Source organism: Bison bison, unplaced genomic scaffold (genome assembly GCF_000754665.1).
Source record: "Bison bison bison isolate TAMUID 2011002044 unplaced genomic scaffold, Bison_UMD1.0 scf7180017864489, whole genome shotgun sequence".
Lineage (NCBI taxonomy): Eukaryota > Metazoa > Chordata > Mammalia > Artiodactyla > Bovidae > Bison > Bison bison.
In genome coordinates, this window is record NW_011495048.1 from 12,711,044 (window position 1) to 12,717,102 (window position 6,059).

The window sequence follows — 6,059 nt, forward strand, 5'->3', positions numbered from 1 at the left end:
CAAAGTAATGTCTCTGCTTTTGAATATGCTATCTAGGTTGGTCATAACTTTCCTTCCAAGGAGTAAGCATCTTTTAATTTCACGGCTGCAGTCACCATCTGCAGTGATTTTGAAGCCCCCCAAAATAAAGTCTGACACTGTTTCCACTGTTTCCCCATCTATTTCCCATGAAGTGATGGAACCAGATGCCATGATCTTCGTTTTCTGAATGTTGAGCTTTAAGCCAACTTTTTCACTCTCCTCTTTCACTTCATCAAAAAGCTTTTTAGTTCCTCTTCACTTTCTGCCATAAGGGTGGTGTCATCTGCATATCTGAGGTTATTGATATTTCTCCTGGCAATCTTGATTCCAGCTTGTGCTTCTTCCAGCCCAGTGTTTCTCATGATGTACTCTGCATATAAATTACATAAGCAGGGTGACAATATACAGCCTTGACGTACTCCTTTTCCTATTTGGAACCAGTCTGTTGTTCCATGTCCAGTTCTAATTGTTGCTTCCTGTCCTGCATATAAGTTTATTACTATTATATAATTATGTATTACTTAGGAAATATCTGATAAATAGTCTGTACTCTATATTTTCTATTATTAATTTTATTATCACCATTTAGTAAATTGTTTCTTGATAGCCTTTGTCATTTTTCTGTTGGTATGGCTATTTTTCTCTTAATAGATTGTAAAATATCATTTTAATTGTGTCTTATCACATGTTAATTATTTATAATCTATAAAATACTAAAAATTATAAATAAAAAGACATTGAAAATATTGATTTCTTGAAAGTTTGGAAGAATTCATTTATAAAGCTAAAGGGGTATATGCTGAGGATAATTATTTGAAATTTTCTGCAACTTTTTCCATAATTACTGGAGTTTTCAGATTCTGTATATCTTAAGAAAAACTTTGTTCATTTCTATTTTCAAATTTATTAACATAGAGTTGGGTATGCCATTTCCTTATAATTTAAAGCTCTTTTGCTCTGTGGTGTTTTCATATCTCTAATGTGGTAGGTTTTCTCTTTTCAGCATTCTTCTTGACTACGATATCTGAAATTGATTTATCAAATACTCTATTTTTCCTAATTCATTAGCTTTTAGTCTTACTATTATTTCTTTCTCCTGTTCTTTATGATTATTTTATTGGGAATTTTTTATTTATTAAGTTTAATGATCTGTTTATTTCATTCTCTGAATTATTTAATAAAGAGAGCATTTAAGATAAATTTGCCTCTGAGTAAGTTTTGATCACAATTCTTAAAATTTGTACTAATATGTTATCATTATTATAATTTAATATCCTGGATTGCAATCTTTGATTCCTCTTTAATCCAATAGTTATTTTAATAATTGCTTCTAAATTTCAATCAATCAAGAGTTTATTTGTACCTCTGATATTAATTGCTAGTTTTGTCTAATTATAATGATAAGATATATTTTAAACATTTTCTGCCCTTTTAGAATTTATTGACGTTTCATTACAGCCAACACTGATCGGTTTCATCATGTTCAATAACTGATTAATTTTTGTCAGTTTTTTTAGTGTGTGAAAAGTAGATTCTGTTTTATAGGGCCATTACCTTAATTATGTATCTATTAAGTTAATGTTTTAAATTTCTCTTACTTAACTTTGATATCTGTAATTAATGCCTACAGAGAGATTTGTTTAAAATCTCAAATTTTCTTAACATTTTATTTCTTATCATTGGTGTATTAGTAACTCTAAAAATTATATTAGATTTGTCTCCATAGATAAAATACCTCCCCTTTGTCCCATTTGATAATTTTTATTTTTTTACCACCTAGAACCCAGAGTTCTTGTGGAGAAGTTGGAAATCTGTATGATTTTTCTTTCTTTGTGATAGTAATAATAAAAATGAGGATTCCATATATATATATTCCTATATAGAGATACTATCCTTCAATCCTATCCTGGGGAGGGAGTCATGAAGGAGGAGAAGTTTCCACACACTAGGAAACCTTCTCACAGATGGGTCTATGGGAAGCTTTGGAATCTTAGAAGGCTACATAACAGGGAGGAAAAAAAAAAAAAACAAACCCACAGAATACATGCCTAAATGCAGCTGCGGAAAAGAGAACTTTCTTGCAAAAGGCTCTAACATAGCAATCTAACATGCAGCCTGGCCTGCTCACAGAACAAAAGATTGAGAGAATACCAAAGGAGAGCTAGGCTGGCTTCATACCATCCCCACCCCACGTGGAGGCAGAGAGGCAGGCTTGTGACAGCCAGAGCCAGAAGGCAAGGGGCTGCTGCAATCTCAGCCCCAGAGATGAAATATTCCACCAAACTGTGAGAAGGCTCCTAGCTGCTAACCACATCATCCTGAGATTCTAGATGGTTGACATCCACCAGGAAGGTTGCAACCTGAGATCAGCTTTCCAGAGGAGACACACAGCACACCTGAGACAGTGCTTTCATGGTGCTCCAGGAAACCAAGCAGCTGGGACCGGGGAGGTGATTAAGACATATGGCCCACGTGGGACAGTGTGTTTGAGAAGCACCTGGTCACCTGAGCCGCTCAGATCTGGGAAGGGCGTGAAATGCATGCCCAACCTACAGAGACTGAGCCAGAACTGTGTCTGGGTGTCTCCTGTGGAGGTGCAGGTCAGCAGTGGCCTGCCACAGGGGCAGGGGCTCTGGGTGCAGCAGACCTGAGTATGGCATAAGCCCTCTTGGAGGAGGTCACTGTTAACATCCCATAGAACCACCAGAACTTACACAGGACTGGGGAAACACACTCTTGGAGGGCACAAACAAAAGCTTGTGCACACCAGGACCCAGGAGAAAGGAGCAATGACCCCACAAGAGACCGACCCAGACATACCCATGAGTGTCCAGCAGTTTCCAGTGGAGACATGCGTCAGCAGTGGCCTGCTACAGGGTCGGGGGTGCTGAGTGCAGCAGTGCATGCATGGGACATTTTGAAGGAGGTTGTCATTATCTTCATTACCTCCACTGTAGTTTGGCCTCAGGTCAAGCAAAAGGGAGGGAACACAGCCCTGTCCATCAAAAGAAAATTGGATTAAAGATTTACTGAGCATGGCCCGCCCATCAGAACAAGACCTAGTTTCCCCCTCAGTCAGTCTCTCCCATCAGGAAGCATCCATAAGCCTCTTATCCTTATCCATCAGAGGGCAGACAATGAAAACCACAATCACAGAAGACTAACCAAACTGATCACATGGACCACAGCCTTGTCTAGCAAATGAAATTATGAGCCATGCCAAGTAGGGCCATCCAAGACAGACAGGTCATGGTGGAGAGTTCTGACAAAGTGTGGTCCACTGGAGAATGGAATGGCAAACCACTTCAGTATTCTTGCCTTGGGAAGCCCATGAACAATGTGAAAAACCAAAAAGGTATGATACTGAAAGATGAACTCTCCAGGTCGGTAGGTGCCCAACATGCTACTGGAGAAGAGTGGAGAAATATCTCCAGAAAGATTGAAGAGATGGAGTCAAAGCAAAATCAACACCCAGTTGTTGATGTGACTGGTGATAGAAGCAAGGTCTGATGCTGTAAAGAGAAATATTGCTAGGAACCTGGAACGTTAGGTCCATGAATCAAGGCAAATTAGAAGTGGCCAAACAGGAGATGGCAAGAGTGAATGTTGACATTTTAGGAATCAGGGAACTAAAATGGACTGGAATGGGTGAATTTAACTGAGATGATCATTATATCTACTACTGCGGGCAGGAATCCCTCAAAAGAAATGGAGTAGCCATCATGGTCAACAAAAGAGTCTGAAATGCAGTACTTGGATGCAATCTCAAAAACAACAGAATGATCTCTGTTCATTTCCAAGGCAAACCATTCAACATCACGGTAATCCAAGTCTATGCCCTGACCAGTAATGCTGAAGAAGCTGAAATTGAATGGTTCTATGAAGACCTACAAGACCTTCTAGAACTAACACCCCAAAAAGATGTCTTTTTCATTATAGGGGACTGGAATGCAAAAGTAGGAAGTCAAGAAATACTTGGAGTAACAGGAAAATTCAGCCTTGGAGTACAAAATGAAGCAGGGAAAAACTAACAGACTTTTGCCAAGAAAACACACTGGTTATAGAAAACATCTTCCAACAACACAAAAGAAGGTTTTACACATGGACATCACCAGATGGCCAATACTGAAATCAGATTAATTATATTCTTTGCAGCCAAAGATGGAGAAGGTCTATATAATCAGCAAAAACAAGACCAGGAGCTGACTGTGGCTCAGATCATGAACTCCTTATTGCCAAATTCAGACTTAAATTGAAGAAAGTAGGGAAAATCACTAGATCATTCAGGTATGACCTAAATCAAATCCCTTATAATTATACAGTGGAAGTGACAAATAGATTCAAGGGATTAGATCTGATAGAGCGCCTGAAGAACTATGGATGGAGGTTCATGACATTGTACAGGAGGCAGTGATCAAGACAATCCCCAAGGGAAAAAAAAAAGCAAAAAGACAAAATGGTTGTCTGAGGCGGCTTTACAAATAGCTGAGAAAATAAGAGAAGCTAAAAGCAATGGGGAAAAGGAAGGATATACCCATCTGAATGCAGAGTTCCAAAGAATAACAAGGAGAGATAAGAAAGATTTCCTCAGTGATCAATACAAAGAAATAGAGGAAAACAATAGAATGGGAAAGACTAGAGAACTCTTTAAGAAAATTAAAGATATCAAGGGAACATTTCATGCAAAGATGGGCACAATAAAGGACATAAAGTATATGGACCTAACAGAAGCAGAAGATATTAAGAAGAGATGGCAAGAATACACAGAAGAACTGTACAAAAAAGATCTTCATGACCCAGATAATCACAATGGTGTGATCACTCACCTAGAGCCAGACATCCTGGAATGTGAAGTCAAGTGGGCCCTAGGAAGCAGCACTACAAACAAAGCTAGTGGAGGTGATGGAATTCCAGTTGAGCTATTTAAAATCCTAAAAGGTGATGCTGTGAAAATGCTGCATGCAATATGCCAGCAAATTTGGAAAACTCAGCAGTGGCCACAGGACTGGAAAAGGTCAGTTTTCATTCCATCCCAAAGAAAGGCATGCCCAAGAATGTTCAAACTATTGCACAATTGCACTCATCTCACACGCTAGCAAAGTAATGCTCAAAATTCTCCAAGCCAAGCTTCAACAGTATGTAAACCGTGAACTTCCAGATGTTCAAGCTGGTTTTAGAAAAGGCAGAGGAACCAGAGATCAGATTGCCAACATCTGCTGGATCATTGAAAACACAAGAGTTCCAGAAAAACATCTACTTTTGCTTTATTGCTAGGGCTTCCCTGTTAGCTCAGTTGGTAAAGAATCTGCCTGCAATGCAGGAGACCCCAGTTTGATTCCTGGGTCACGAAGATCCCCTGGAGAAGGAAGAGGCTACCTACTCCAGTATTCTTGGGCTTCCCTTGTGGCTCAGCTGGTAAAGAATCTGCCTGCAATGCGGGAGGCCTACATTCAATCCCTGGGTTGTGAAGACCCCCTGGAGAAGGGATCTCACAGAAGTGGAGAGGCTACCCACTCCAGTATTCTGGTCTGGAGAATTCCATGGACTGTATAGTCCATGTGTTCGCAGAGTCAGACAGGACTGAGCAACTTTCACTTTCACACTTGCTTTATTGACTACCAAAGCCTTTGACTGTTGGATCAAAACAAACTGGAAAATTCTTAAAGAGATAGGACTGCCAGACAACCTGACCTTCCTCCTGAGAACTCTGTATGCAGGTCAAGAAGCAATGGTTAGAACTGGACATGAAACAACAGACTGGTTCCAAATTGGAAAGGAGTATGTCAAGGCTGTAAATTGTCATCCTGCTTATTTAACTTATATGCAGAGTACATCATGCAAAATGCTGGGCTAAGTGAAGTGCAAGCTGAATCAAAACTGCTGGAAGAAATACCAATAACCTCAGATATGCAGATGACACCACCCTATGGCAGAAAGCAGAGAAGAACTAAAGAACCTCAATGAATGTGAAAGAGGAGAGTGAAAAAGTTGGCTTAAAACTCAACATTCAGAAAACTAAGGTCATGGCATCTGGTCCC